The sequence below is a fragment of the Ctenopharyngodon idella genome, chromosome 10, assembly GCF_019924925.1.
Source record: "Ctenopharyngodon idella isolate HZGC_01 chromosome 10, HZGC01, whole genome shotgun sequence".
NCBI lineage: Eukaryota > Metazoa > Chordata > Actinopteri > Cypriniformes > Xenocyprididae > Ctenopharyngodon > Ctenopharyngodon idella.
Window position 1 is genome coordinate 38,882,229 of NC_067229.1, and position 16,597 is coordinate 38,898,825.

The window sequence follows — 16,597 nt, forward strand, 5'->3', positions numbered from 1 at the left end:
TAATTGCTTGGCAATAAAAAAAGAAGGTACCGACAGCTGAGACAGGCTTGCTGAGCATACATGGAAACCGAGACCGCCAGGAGGCAAGTGAGCCCTCAATAAAAGACCATGCATTAGAACCGATTTCCACATAAACCAAATAGACAGTTTGATGCGAGACACTCTCTAAGTTAAAGACTGCCAATGCTTTCAAGTCAAATTTGTGGCCCACTCTAAAAGGTCAAATATTGAAGTAGAGTAACTGCCTGCGAATTTGACGCCACATTAATTTGACAATCCTCTGTCAAAGTAAACGTCTCTGGCTATATTCGAATTTCTGTACTTAGTGTGTAGTGAAAAACTTCCAAACCGTTTGAAGTTGTTTAGTGTAAATACCTTCCCTAATATATTACACCCTTATCATGTTGGCATTATACTACAACAAGTTACCTGGTTTTGTTAAACTCAGATAGGGACAAAGACAGATCACTCAAAATTTAAAGCTGCAGTCCGTAACTTTGTTTAGTTAAAAATGATCCTAAATCAATTTTTGAGCAAGTACATAACCAGTCAGTGTCCAAAACTATTTCCTTATCTTAGCCCGATTCACAATGGTAAGCTTGTAATAATGCTTTCTAATTCGGATGGTACTGGTAGGTTTCGGCGGGAAATTTGAGCATGTCGCCGTTTGTCTTCGCGTCATTACGTCACGTCTGTTTACATAAAGAAGGAGTCCCAGCAAGTAGACTATATCACATGTAAAGATGCTGCAGGTGACGGATCATTTATAGCCTTTTCTCACAGCAGCTGCAATAATTAAACTTATCATATTGATGGCGGATTGCATGGTATGACAAATTAACGTTAGAGATTAGACTGTACAGAAATTGAAATCTACAGGTAACGCTAATACACACTAAATACACATATTCACGCAATGCTGATGTTGTTAACATTAACAATTTGAGAACAAAGAATAACCATAATAATAATTTGCATGGTTTGATGTGATATGAGCTAAGCGATCATTAGATTTAATCACCATTGGTAGAGCGATTTATTGCAATGCTTTTTTTTCTCAGTTGGTCAGAACAAATGTGGCAGATTTGTTACTTACTTGTTCATATGACATTTTCCGGTGAAAATTCTTATTTTGGTCATACTTCCAAAACTACAATCTGTGATTACAAAGTACATGTACAGTATCCACCGGTGTGGTGACTGACAGCAAACATTAGATTAATCCGCACTGAGGATTCGTGCCAATGCACAACCCATGTAAAGATAATTCTGCAAATAACTGCAATTGCAGGTTTCGAACAGAGATGGCGACAAAGAGGCAAAACTTACGGCCTGCAGCTTTAATAATGTCATCATTTACTCATTTTATCCTCATGTCGTTCAAAACCTGTATGATTTTCTTTACTTCTTCAAAGCACAAAAAAAGATATTCTGAAGAATTTTTCAACTGTTTTTGTCCATACATCAAAAGACAATGGGGTCCAAAACAACACTGGACGCATTTGACTTTCATTATTATGGACAATGCTGCATGCTCTGTACAACTGAGTATTGTGTATTATGAAAACAGAGTACTAAGTTGTTCCTAGCCATACTAGATTTTTTCATACAACACTACTGTTCAAAAGTTTTTTTTTTTTGTTTGTTTGTTTGTTTGTTTTTTAAATGTATTCAGTTAATGCATGAATACATTGAACTGATCGAAAGTGACAGTAAAGAATTTTACATTGTTACAAAAAATATTTCAAATAAATGCTGTTCTTTTGAACTTTCTATTCATCAAAGAATCCTGATGAAATGTATCAGGGTTTCCACAAAAATATTAAACAGCACAACTGTTTTAAAAATGATGATAGTAACAACTTTTTCTTGAACACCAAATCAGCATATTAGAAATTTCTGAAGGTGACACTGAAAACTGGAAAGCTGAAAATTTAGCTTTAACATCACAGGAATAAATTACATTTTAAAATATTTTAATATAGAAAACAATTATTGGTACATCTTATAATGAACTGCACTTATACAGCATTTATTAATCTTTGTTAATTTCAAAATTTACTAATACATTATTAAAATTTTGTTAACGTTAGTTAATGCACTGTGAACTAACATGAACAAACTGTATTTTCATTAACTAATGTTAACGAAGATTAGTAAATACAGTCACAAATGTATTGCTCATGGATAGTTCATGTTAGTTAATACATTAACTAATGAACCTTACTGTAAAATGTTACCCAATTATTTTATATTCTAAAAATATTTCACAATATTACTGTTTTTACTGTATTTTAGACCACATAAATGAAGCCTTGGTAAGTAAAAGAGACTTCTTTCAAAAAATCTTAGCGACCTCAATCTTTTTAATGGTATTGTAGGAAAGTATGCATATTTGAACACAGAGGCCTTCTTAACCGCAGTTTATTGTGTGTCTCCTCTTTGGGAACTCCAGGACATGGTAAGTTCAGCCAAGTTAAACATGTTCCTAATATTTATTCACGAAGAGCACAAGCGCATTATTCAAGTAGATAATACGTCTCCCCTGCTGCTCCCCTCCATCAGCTCAGGGCAGCTACATAAGCACAGAATAATCACTCTAAGTGGTCTCACTATCAATAAAGCGGCCAAAATATTTACCTGTTAGATCCTTTACCAACTCTAGAAAGGGAATTTGTGGATACTAGAGGCTCCTTCTGTTCCAGCCTTAGTGTTTGCATGCAAACACTTACAGGATGTTTTCAGACCATGTGCTAATGGTTAGTAAATTAATAGCATGCTGTGTGGTGGCTTGTGTACTCCCTCAGAGACCTGGTGCTGAGAATTAAGCCAGTCCTCTGTCCAGCTGGGCAAAATTGAAATCCAAAATATGCTAACTGATAAACTACAGCTAGAGCTGCTTTATATTATCAACTGTGTTTTTGATGTCCATTTTGTTCAGTATTTTTAGACACTAAAGGGAATTACATTCTCATTAGCCTTTGTTTCTTATCAGAGAATATAGCTGCTTTAAGTATGCAGTGTATAAGGTTTAACCTTCATTAACTTAGCGCACTTGTCTAGAAGGTTTCTGCTCTAAAGCACAAGGGAAAGAATGAGAAAGGATGAGCGGAAGGTAAGGAGTCTTAACGTTAAGCCTTACCATTTGTTTTTCATTTGAACTACAAATCTATAAAATGAGACAACACTGAAAATCTTGGATTCAAAATGTATTCTTTTGTTTAAACCAACAAACTGACAAACAAAGATGAAAATCTGCACTATTTCTAGGTCACTAATAACACTAATAAAATTATATATTAGGGGTGTAACAGTACACGTATTTGTTCCGTGAATTTCCGGCACGTGTCTTATGGTTATACGCACATGTGCACCATGAATACAGCGTTGTATCCTATTAACCACTTTTAACCACCAATAATCACAATAACAATGTGTTTTGTTACTTTCAATAAGAAACAAATTCTGTCCATTTTATCATGAAATTCAAGCAACAAATGCTGTTTGACGCTCTTTGGTGTGGCATGACAGATCGCTGTATAGGCGCCTCAGTTAAGCGGCAGCACGGAGTATATGCACTATATTAGCCTATATATTAATTAGGCCTATATTTTACTTAAAGGCCCACTAAAGAGTGTTGGAATGCACAGCATTATTCAATGTGTTGATGTATTTTCAACTGAAACAGGAAGACAGGGCGATATATCGAACAGCCCCGCCCTTTTTTTAAAATAGCCAATAGCATTTCGTTTTTTTTTTTTTTTTGTTACAGCTCGCCAGAGCCGTTAGACTCAGTAAAACCTCTGTTTCCTTCTAATCTCCAACCGTTTCTCCTCATAATGTCCTTTATATCGCTTATATACAGCATTCTGTGCAGAATTCAAATGGGTCCGATACCTTTTGTGGTCTGTGCCGACTTGCGCATATGATCCGCTCTGTGCTCTCGTGTCTCTGGACCGGAGCAGACTGCTCGCGTTGCAGCGGTTCATGTGACATAACGCGAAAACGGACTTCATTCGCGTCAAAGGAAAGCATATTTACACTGTCTGAATCGTTCCCTATTCTCTATATAGTGCACTATGTGCCATTCACCATGTAGAAACTAGTAAATATGTGAGCAAATGACCTAGGCTTCAGCGTCTGTAAGAGTGTAGGAGGAGGCGGGACTTCAGATTCTAGAGAGCATTTAATTGGACCGAAGATTTGACGAGAAACTGAAGTGTGATGTAATGTCGTGAAAATCCGTGATTCATTTTAGCGGAAGTGAGAGACTGTAAGATTTGAATGCTTATATCTCCTAAATGCGAATTTTGTCATTGTTGTGGAACACACCAGCTTATTCATAACCTTAAGGCTAACATATTCATACTAAAAGCTAAAAAACTTAAATTTTGATTTCAGGGGGACTTTAACCTGTTAGTGATGTTTAAATAAATCTGTCATGAAAACAGGTTATGACAGCCACCGTGTAAATGATTATATTTCAACAACAAATTGGAGTAGAAACAAATGCAAAAATTGCCTTATGTGAAATTTACATGTTTACATACATTTTTTGAGTGTTTAAAATAAATAGCAAATTAAATAAAACTATACAGAAATAATGCATGATAATGGGTGTACAGTTTAAATGAATCTTTTAACTTAAATATTTCTAATTAAGTCAACTGTGATATCCATTTAATTTCTCATCTGTTTCTAATTTTTAGGAAGAATCATCTGGGACAAAGTTGCTATTCAGGTTAACTATAATATATTAGTAAGTGAAACATATAAATAAGGCTTCAGTTAAGTCTCTTGAGCTATGAAAAAGCAATAGCATTTTCCTCTAGGTGACTTTTTTCGTCCCAAACACAAACAACAGCTGGTGTTGTGACCATTACCGGCAAGGCCTCAGACATTTAAATGGTGCGTTTCAGCATTAAAGTTACAATATCTTCCAATTAGCAAAAAGAAACTTTTTTAAAACACAACAAGTATGTGAGCTCATCCCCCTCTGCGGAGACACAGGAGTTCTCACAGGAAAGTCAATCCGGCATCTCACTTGGGAAGCTCACCCATGTAGAAAACAACATGGAGTCTCATGTCTCTGCAGCGCTGATTTGCCAGACAGCATCTCTCTCCTCAGCTGAGTGGAGATGATAGGTGAACATCGTCTCTGCATGCTGCCTCATGACGCGATCCCTGTCAGAGTCTTAGCGGCGCGCCACATGTTCTCCCATCAGGCTACCTGAGGTAGGATCCGCCCCCCGCCCTCTAATAACCTGAAGCTGAGTGAGTGACATCTGAATCACTGGTGTCGGGATTAAGAATATTAATGAAGTGTGTTGTGAGAGGGGGTGGTAAGGAGACTTGTAGGTGTCTCTCATCACCTGCTTGCTTTCATTAGGTGAGATCATTCCAGAACTATACCTCTCTGATCCCTCCTGGGATTAGACACCGCCTGTCATGTTCCATGATTTTTCCCTCAGCTCAAGTCATTTCAAGGAAAGCGGGAGCAATTTTGTGAGACAACGGTAAAACGTACAACCATCACTGCCCACTTTATGCGTGAGCTGTCTGGAGATGAAAGGTCTTTTTGCAGCTCAAACTCCCGAGGCACGAGGTACTCGGCCTTAGGGCTTATGAATACATAAAGCTATACTGACTTAAAATCGGCTTCAGACAGACACGTTGGGCTATAAAGTAAACAACGGCTTTAAAAATCAAGCAGACGCAACAGAAACTTGAGCCGACTGTCGTGTCACAGTTTGAAGCATTTAGGAATGGTTATTAAACAGCTTTTTCTGCTAAATGAGGGGATGAGGAAGGGTTGTGGAATCCAAAACTCAGAGAAAGTTACTAGCTCCAAACTTTATAACATCACAATGGCTGACCGACCAGCCATTTGACCACACTAAATGCACTGAAACAGTCACTGTCATTCTTATTGGCACAATCATGTCTCATTTCTTTGCAAATTAGGCTCATCATAAATTGTGAAATGTTATTTTATTGACTTTTATCTTGCATCATCAAAACTTTTGTTTCCATCCATCCATCCATCCATCCAACCATCCATCCAACCAGCTATCTAGCTATCTACTGTATGTATCTATGATCTGAAGGCCTATAAACCTTGTTTTTCTTGTTAAAAATGACAGTCAAGTGACTTTTGAATTTTAATTTTACTTATTTACATTCGAATATGAATTTCAGTTGCACAACCATGTTGTTCAAAAATATCAATAAAATAATGAACAATACTATTCAAAAGTTTGGGGTCAGTATGTTGCAGATCCCAAAAGTCAAAAGTTAAAGACATTTACAAACATGTTCTACTTCAAATAAATGCTGTTCTTCTGAACTTTCTGTTCATCAAAGTATCCTGAAAAAAAATGTATTAGCGTTTCCACAAAAATATTAAGCAGCACATCTGTTTTCAAAATTGATAATGATAAAAACAATTTTCTTAAGCACCAAATCAGCATATGATTTCATTAGAATGATTTCTGAAGGATCATGTGACACTGAAGACTTGAGTAACTGTATAAATAAAATAAAACTGTACAAATAAAATAAAACACATTTTGTTAAACACACTTTGCATCGTTTAAACGTAAATATCTGTAACCAGCAGATAACGTCATCTACTTTCAAACTTACAGTCATCAACAAACATTGAAACATCAACACCTGAACTGGATCTGGATACTCAGTCTGCACCTGCGCACTGCTGGCCTTCAGTGGACTGCAGTCAATCTGTGAAGACCATATTTCATGGATACCAGGATTTTACTAAAGGGTGATATTCACTTACTGAATATATACCAGATTATTAGACTGTGATCATTTCCAAAGACTGCAGTGACTCTAAGGAAAGTGACATGTGGAAACCAGGCGGTAAACAAAATACACAAAAGAGATGTTTGTGCATTGATTATGGCAGCAGTTATTCATCAAATAATGATCCAGTAATAGAGAAGAGTGTTAAAATCTGGTATATATTCAGTAAGTGAATATCACCCTTTAGTAAAATCCTGGTATCCATGAAATATGGTCTTCACAGATTGACTGCAGACCACTGAAGGGCAGCAGTGCACAGGTGCAGACTGAGTATCCAGATCCAGTTCAGGTGTTGATGTTGCAATGTTTGTTGATGACTGTAAGTTTGAAAGTGGATGACTTTATCTGCTGGTTACAGATATTTACACACAAACAGAGCACGTATCTTCATTTGATATTCTCCCTCATGAGCAGTACCGCACAGCACACCTGCGTGGCCCAGGAGGGGTTATTATTTACATCTGTTGCACTGTGTAAATAAACATATCACTCTGGAGGCATGGAAATAATGCTATCCAACTAGAATAAACTGGAGACACTCTGAAGTCTTCACAACACAAAGTAATGAGAAAATCAAGGACACCTTTCCTCATGCTGTGGCAGAGAATTCTACAACTTAAGTTTTTTGAAAATGTTTTCAAGTATGAATGCTAAATGGATGAGAACTACACAACTGTACTATGGTCTGTGGTCAAAACCTTGCTTTAGAAAGCAGACAAGAGATAAATGCTTTCAACAAGAAACTTTAGTCATCAATACACTGAAAATTAAAATAAATTACTCTTTAGGTAGCACTTTAGAATAAGCTTTCTTTTGTTAACATTAGTTAACTACATTAGTTGACATGAACTAACAATGAACAATATTTCTACAGCAATTATTAATTCTAGTCAGCATTTACTAATACAATTTTCAGACCAAAAGTTGTATCTGTGAACTAAAATGAAGAAGTTTTTATTAACTAACATTAACAATGGTCAATAAATGCTGTAAAAAATTATACTGTTTATTGTTGGTTCATGTTAGTTAAAGCATTAACAAATGAGACCTTATTGTAAAGTTACCTATCTTTATGATTTTAGCCAGAACAATTTTGCTGGATAAAATGTGCTAAAATGTGTAATTCTGTGTATTTGTGCAGACAGCTGTATAAATACTGATTACACATTTAAATTGTATGTATTTAATAAATTGTTCCTGAATATGAGTGATATTTTTTGATAATTTGACATTTTTGCAAAATGCATTAGCTTGCCCCGTCCCTGACAAACCATGGAAGCTCAGCAGAGCAAAATACAATTATACAGTAATACAATTTTGAGTTAAAATTGAAAATTACATATCAAAGTATCATTAAATGCATAGAAAAATGTATAATCAATATATAATACATCTTTCTTCAAGAATCTAGGACATGTGGAATTATTAACTTGGAGATAAGTAAAGATCAGGAAGTAAAATTATCAGGATATTAAATTAAATGTCATAATGATACATTCCCGATGCCCTTCACATTAGGGCACTGATGCCAAAAGCAATAGGGCTCGTCTAAAATGCCTTGGGAGTGAGAAACTGTTGAAGATAAAACCGCACCGCCTCCCTGCCTCAGCGCTTGGGTCACCATTCTTCTTTTACAAGCCACCATTCATAACATTATACATTAAACGTGTTACACATACCTAAATGTTGGGCCTATAAAAGTCTTTTACTGTTAAATGTATTGGAAATAGCCCGGCTGCACAACAAAGAGATTCACAAACCGTTTTCAACTGCTACATCAGATCTTCTGACAAAGTGCTGCTTTGTAACTCAAAATATGCTCATTAAAAACTCATTTAAAGTCTGTGACCATGTTCAAAGAGTTAGGAGAATGTTGTGATTTTTGCCTTCAGAGACAGAAAACTGATTATACAGGCAAAATTGTGTAGCTCCTCAGGCAACAAGCAGATCTGTCTCTCATAGAATGAGAGATTCAACCCTTGAACACTGCCCTGGTGTGTGGTAAAAATATACAAAAATCTAGAGTTTACTGCATCTCCTACAAGAAAATAATCATAAACATTTCAAAAATCAAAATCATAAATGAGATCTCTTAACATCAGCAATGAGATTAAGTGCGGATACTTCTGCTTTTCGGATCAAACCCCTAAAAAGGAAACCCAGGTAGTCTCACATTTATCCAATCTATAATTTCAATAAAATAATTTCATAATTTTGTCTCAGAGTGTACTCAGATTTGCCTAGATATCAAATAATGCAATCAAAAGTCTGAGATCTCAACTTCAACCCAAAAGTTTGTAATCAAATTCTTCTAAAAACCAAATTAGCTAGCAGTGCACAATACTGTAGCTAATGCAGAACACCAACAATTGTATCATTTGCAGCTTCCAAAAGAATTTTAATAGAAACATCTAAGACAGTTATTTACTTAAAATTTACTTAAAGCTAGTCAGTCACCACATCGGTGTGGAATAACAGATTCTACGTCTTGGAAGTATGACCAAAATAAGAATTTTCACCGGAAAATGTCATCTGAACAAGTAAGTAACAAATCTGCCACTTTTGTTCTGACCAACTGAGAAAAAAGCATTGCAATAAATCGCGCTGCCAATGGTGATTAAATCTAATGATCGCTTAGCTCGGATCACGTCAAACCATGCAAATTATTATTGTTATACTTTGTTCTCAAATTGTTAATGTTAACAACATCAGCATTGCGTGACTATGTGTATTTAGTGTGTATTAGCGTTACCTGTAGATTTCAATTTCTGTAGCCACTCCGCAGTCCGAAGTCTTTTGCTTTTGACTACGGGGGAAACTCCAGTTGTCGCTGATGATTGTCATTTGGACCTTTCTGGATTACAATCTACCATCAAAGAAATAAGTTTAATTATTCCAGCTGCTGTGACAAAAAGCTATAAATGATCCGCCATCAGCAGCATCTTCACATGCCATATAGCCTACTAGCTGGCACTCCTTATTCATGTAAACAGACGTGACGTAATGACGCAAAGCCAACGACTGCATAGTCAATTTTCCCACGGAAACCCACCAGTACCGATTTTATTATAAAACATTATTACAAGCTTACCATTGTGAATCGGGCTAAGGTAAGGAGATAGTTTTGAACACTGGCTGGTTATGTACTTGCTCAAAAATTGATTTTGGATCATTTTTATCCAAAAAAAAGTTATGGACTGCATCTTTAAAATGAAATTCTTAACACTTAAAGGGGACTTATTAAGCCCCATTTTACAAGATGTAAAATAAGTCTCTGATATCCCCAGAGTGTGTCTGTGAAGTTTTAGCTCAAAATACCCCACAGATAATTTTTTATAGCATGTTAAAATTGCCACTTTTTGGGGTTGAGCAAAAACGCGACGTTTCAGTGTGTGCCCTTTAAATGCAAATGAGCTGCTGTGCTGGCCTAAGAGGGCAGAGCTTCAAGAGCTCGTTCTCTTGTGTCAGGATTCAGTCAGGATGCACTATAATGTCAGAAACTGCGAATATATGTTGCATGGAGATAGAACAGGTATAGTTTAGTTTAATTATGGTTATAACTTATATTGTCTTCTTGTTTTTATTCACTATATTAGTACAAGCCTGTTTACCGATGAGTTTTATAACGTTTATTGTACTTCTCACAAAATATGAAGCGTCTGTTTTCACAAAATATTATCCATAAACTCTCTCGCTCCCTTGCATTATCATCAGCATACAAAGCAAAGTACACAGAAACACTCCTTACAACTAAACAGTAAACAAATATATAAAGACCTTATGCCTTTTCGGGTGGTGCTTAATAAACTGGATTTCGGGAGTAAATGGAGAGAACTATGTGGATTAATCCATCCAGCTACAGAACATCTAAAAAGCTTGGGAGACATTCTCGTCAGTGCAGCAATAGCGGACTGTACAACTTGCTGTGAACTCGCTCAGGGCGGTTCTATGTTAAAACGGCAATGTCTGTCAACATTCGTGGGCGGGGCCTGTGGCTAAAGTGACGTCACATTGCCAGGGATCTGGAAACGGCTTGTTCTGAGACACCGCTTATGATTTATTGGGATTAAAAAAAAAAAAAGGAGTGGTTGGATTATCATTATAGGGTGGTTGTGTACACACACTGCCAACACACATTTATTTTGGATCGATTTATAAATCATGCGCAACGAAAAAGTAAATCGTGCGCACGTTTTAGTAAATCGAGGGAACGAAATAGTAAATCGTGCGCACGATCTAGCCTACTATTTTTTTATTTTTCATTTCCTGAAAAGTATTGTTTTTGTAGATACTGTATGAAGAACAACACTTACACAACACTGCTAGACTAGGTCTCTGGAGCTACAAAAGAACAACCTCTAAGCATTTTTGTTTCTGAGAAAATTCTGATTAAACATTATATACGTTTTATATGCCACTACACCATTTTTTAGTCATTCATATTACTGCCTTTTTGAATAGTCAACCAAGATCTGGTTGCAGAAACAAAAACTGAGGGCTGGAAAACTCTTTTAAGCCTCAAAGCCTTGTGTTCAGCCTCAAAGCCGAACGGTCGACTCATGTTATTTGCTCTCACCAAACAGAGGCACCACACAGAGCCTTATTCCGTTCTTTTCCTCTTGCACAGTTTTCTGTCTGCAGATGAGAAGTAGGCTGAGGCCTTGAAAAGTCCCCGAAGCCCTTTGCATCAGCAGCGTGGCTAGAGACAAGAAAAGCTCTCAAGGACTGAGAGCTTTAATGATATGTTTGCCACTGCAACTGCTCACAGAAAACTGACAGGACCACCGATGGGGGAGGTTCACATCCTGTTAGAAATTTGCCTCATAATATTTGTCACAAAGAAAAAAGAAAAAAACCTGTTATACTGAGCAACTGCTCAGCTTCCTATGAATGCAGATATATTCTCTTATTACCGATTGGCCAACAACATGTCATTCTGAGGTGAGAGCCCGGAAATAACATCTTCACAAATTTGAATTATGAATGTCATCAGTCATCTTCTTTAGCTATAGAAGTGTTGAAAGGAAGTGTAAAAATCTGTCAAGGTAACTACAGGAATGCTTTCCCCAGCTGATGTCTTTGGATAAGGTTTGCTATTATGATGACAAATTCACTGTGATGAATGCACCCACATTGTTGAGAATGTTGTGGAGGTGGATGGTTTTGACAAACGTCTACCTCAGGCTTTTGAAGCATAAAACAATAAGCAGCATTCAGTGGAGGACAGGAGTAAAATCAACTCTATAAATTCTAGAACAATGGTTCTCATATAAACTCCAGGTGATATGCAAGGCTCTTTGGTAATCTATAGTATACATTAAAAAACTGCAGTCAGTAGGAGTCTCTTATGCTCACCAAGGCTGCATTTTTTAATATTGCATTTAGTAATATTGTGAAATATTATTGCAATTTATTTTGTATTTAAATTTTGTATTTAAATATATTTTTACATGTAATTTATTCCGGTGATGCAAAGCAGAATTTTTTTTTAGCATCATTACTCCAGTCTTCAGAGTCACATGATCCTTCACAAATCATTCCAATATGCTGATTTGGTGCTCAAGAAATATTTTTATTATTATAAATGTTAAAAACAGTTGTACTGCTTAACATTTTTCTGGAAACTGGAAACTGTTTTCAAGATTATTTGAATATAAAGCTCAAAAGAACAGCATTTAATTGAAAAACATTTAGTTTAATGCATCCTTGCTGAATAAAAGTATTAATCGACCCTTCGCCAGGAGTTTGATTGACAGGCGTTCTAACCAATCATAACGCCGAATCCGCCATTTTGTCCGACAAAGCAGTTAGGGGAGTTAGCAGATTAACGTAGGTGGACTTGAATTTGAAAAATGGTGTGTATTGACGTCTTTCCGCGGTTGAAACAACATTTCTTATGATGTTCATTCATGTTTATTTGATGCTATAAATGAACTAGTAGGAAGAGATGATCGGTTCACGAGCTGCTTGATCTGAGGCACTACAGTGATCTGTCAGGACACATTAAAGAGCCACAGAACGGTATTTATTGTTTAAATTCTTTAAAAATGCCAAAAAAAAATATTTTTTTAATATCTTGTCTGTTGACGCGTTGTCAGTGTCCTCTTTGCTCCGCGATGTATTTTTGACTGCATGAGAACATGATGTGTGGAGTGAGATCGGCATGGCTTGTCGGACATAGCAACAGTAACTAAAGGGGTCTTTGCAAACGGTCAATTTATTTGAAAAAAATATATATCTTACTGACCTCAAACTTTTGAACAATAGTGTAACTTATATAAAATATACATTTTCACATACATTTTTTTTTTATTCTTGGGTGTTTTTTTTTTTTTTTTTTATAATTTTGGCTCAGGTCAAGAAATTAATAGTTACACTATAATGAATTATTCTTTTTGTATTTATTTTCTAATATTTTATCCCAGGGTCAATTATATGCTTCATCAAATACAATATAGGTAATACTGATTTAATTGTTCAGCCTAGTTACTCAGATTAAGAATTTATTTTAATAAGCAGATTCAAGTATTTAACATTAAATACATTATTTTGAGTTAAATAAAATAAAGAATATTTAAATAACTATTAAAGTAAACTGAAAAAACCAAGGATGACCCAAGAAAAACCCCACAAAAAATACCTTTGAAAATAAACTCTTAAAGTCAGCATAAAATGGAAGTTGTGATCATCTTTTTTTCCCTATTGTGACATGTATCTGAGTGAAACGGGCGGGACTTGATTTTGTCCATTGGGAATTGATTGGATTATTGGACGGTTGCAGTTCGCTGTTGCTGCGATCTCATATGAGTGACAGATTGCCCTGCCCTCGCAACAGTAAACACAGAAGCGCTGCACTGTGTTTACTACGTCAACTGCGTAGGAGACTGACATAAAAGAGAAGAGATTGTTGAATAAAGTCATTATTTTTGTTTTAACGAAGGTCTCACTAGTTTGGAATGACATGAGAATGAGTAATTAATGACAGAATTTTCATTTTTAAATGAACTAACCTTTTAATTTAGCAAAGTGAATAGGTTGAATGTTGACTAATGTTCCAAAGTTGTGTGTCACAGCGCTGACCAGATTGTGCTCAGATTAGACAGAAAATTGGTGACACTTGGAGGTTCTGATGTGATAAAAGGTCAATACTTGACCTGAAAAGTTTGAGAAACACTGTTTTAGAACATTGTAGTTTGTAAGTAGGACTTGCAGTCTTCTAGAACACCCTCAAGTTCAAGAGAGGATGTAGAGCATATCAAATAAGCTACCATACTCAGTCGTGTCATGCCTGGTCTGAACTTTCCACAATCACCATCAGACCAAGTCACGCTGTGACCTTAGCAAAGTGTCCTCACCTCACCCCCAGCTAATTTTCCCCTCGCCCAGGGCTACTTGTATTCCCTCGGTTTAATCCCGCCACCAGCGGATGGTCTGAGCCCCAGTTAACGCTTGTATCCTATTCACTCTCTCTCCCTCCCTCCCTCCCTCCCTCCCCTTCTCTTTCTCTCTCTGTCTGCAGTGTGTCTCTGAAGATTTAACCCAGCTCCCTGGTGCCTTCTCAGTACATTTTGCTGTCTCCCCTTTTCAAGGTGCTCCGCATTTGCCGAGACCTGACTCAGGCCCGGTGGAGCTACAAGGTCGCCAACCTGCTCGGTCCCCGGAGCCCGTCCAGCGTGCCCTTGAGGATAAACAGCCCTTCAGATATAAATAACCTCAATGAAAATCACGGTGGGCTTCACTGGCATCATTATTAATAGCTGTCGCCTCATTGAAGACACATGCTAATCTGTTCGCCACATCTCTTTGAAGTAGAAGACGGAACTCGGGGCAGATTATTTATAGCACTAAAGATGATGCAGTTTTAATCCCTCCATCATTGGCTGGATCCAGCAGTTAGTATGAGGTCAGTCCACTACTCACAGAACTAGCAAAGCTTGTGCTGCATGCTTCCTCAGGGTATTACTGGGTTTGATAGAAGTAAAGAAATCTGCCTCGGCTCCTCAAGAGATTCAGCAGAACTCTTCAAATAATCCTTGGCTTTTTAAAGTTATGATGCGACACTCCGGCACAATGCCATGTCAATGGATATGCATATGTATTACTATACAAATAGATACAGCGCATTTCAAAGAAACAGAAACGAATGCCTTTGCACGTAGTTTTGCAAAATAGGTCATTGTCATTCTGTGCTAAATGAGATTGTGGTACGCCTTTGCCCCCCAGTGGATCATAAGTAAACTGCATTGTCTCTTGTTTGTCTATGCTGCAGGAGAGATGTGGATTTACAATGCTGAAAAAGCATAATTCGGATGTTTGGTTTTCTAAGATGTTATTCAAAAGAATTGTTAATTGAATAATGCATGATTTTTTTGGAATCAGTATGCTCAACAGCGATGCATTTCTACAGTCAAGTACAGAGTGAATGAAAGTGCTGTATAACAAGTGGGCCTAATGGGAAAAGTCAGTGGTGAGGTGTCAGGGATGCTGATATGTAAGTCAGTATTGATAAAACCAATAAAATATTGCAGTAGGTTTTAATCACTTTGCAATATATATATATTTTATGTCTTATATATCTTATAAGAATATAATCTTTGCAATCACCGATCCACAACTTGTGATTTGTGACCCTGGACCACAAAACCAGTCATAAGGGTGTATTTTTTCAAATTGAGATTTATACATCATCTGAATAAATAAGCTTCCCATTGATGTATGGTTTGTTAGGATAGGACGATATTTGGCTGAGATACAACTATTAGAAAATGTGGAATCTGAGGGTGCAAAATTTTTTTGAGAAAATCACCTTTAAAGTTGTCCAAATGAAGTCCTTAGCAATGCATATCCACTCACAAAAATACATATTTTTCTATATATATTTACAGTAGGAAATTTACAAAATATCTTCATGGAACATGATCTTTACTTAATATCCTAATGATTTTTGGCATAAAAGAAAAATCGATAATTTTAACCCATACAATGTATTGTTGGCTATTGCTACAAATATACCCGTGTGACTTATGACTGGTTTTGAAGTCCAGGGTCACATTAGTCTCGTTCATTTACTGTATTGACATGTTGCTATAGACTTTGACCAAAGTAAAATTTATAAATGAGTAGAGAGATACTTTACATCTAACATAACTCCAACTTGACAGCCCATTCCTTCATTGTGGCACAAATAAAATAATAAAATAAAATAAAATACTTACAGCATCCCTAATAAATTTAGGTAATAAAAAAAACTAAATTAAGCACAATAAAATAAAATATAAATATTACAAAAAGCATAAATGCTTATGCTGACAAAAAAAAATTGCCAGTGGAGTAAGAAAAATAAACTTAATTCAAGATATACAGTAGTCTATGAAAACAAGTCTCAATATCTTACACAACTATAAGTTTCCTTTTCTGAATTTAAAAGTCTGTTGCATGAACCACCTTTTAAATACCCAGTTGTTTGGTCAGTTTAACAAGAGGAGTCAGCCTCGCCCTGGCTACTAAATTATGCAAATTAATTGGTATACTGACCCCTGCTAATCTGGCAGGCGTCAGAATTTGGCACAACACCAGCACTATAGCAATGACTATTCTTTGGAGGTAAAAGTGACTTCAACCATGCAATCAGAAAAATTGCAAGTGAAACATAAGATTTTTCAGATCAGAATCACATCCAAGCCGATCTCATGCAGACTTTGCTCGTTACCACCGATTAGAGCGTGTAATGTCTAGATTGATTTTTATCTGCAGGATTATCATTCATGAAGCG

The 16,597-nt window shown here is 36.4% G+C and overlaps 1 protein-coding gene and 1 long non-coding RNA gene across 2 annotated transcripts in view; one reads left to right on the forward strand and one right to left on the reverse strand.

Moving 5' to 3' along the window:
- The window catches only part of opcml (opioid binding protein/cell adhesion molecule-like), a 153,458-nt gene that overhangs the window by 105,698 nt on the left and 31,163 nt on the right, over positions 1-16,597 (reverse strand). The gene's annotated exons all lie outside the window — the stretch shown is intronic.
- LOC127521544 (uncharacterized) lies at positions 12,634-15,328 on the forward strand. The gene is made up of 3 exons (XR_007932394.1): positions 12,634-12,680; positions 12,764-12,846; positions 14,345-15,328. It is a non-coding gene; the product is annotated as an uncharacterized LOC127521544 (long non-coding RNA).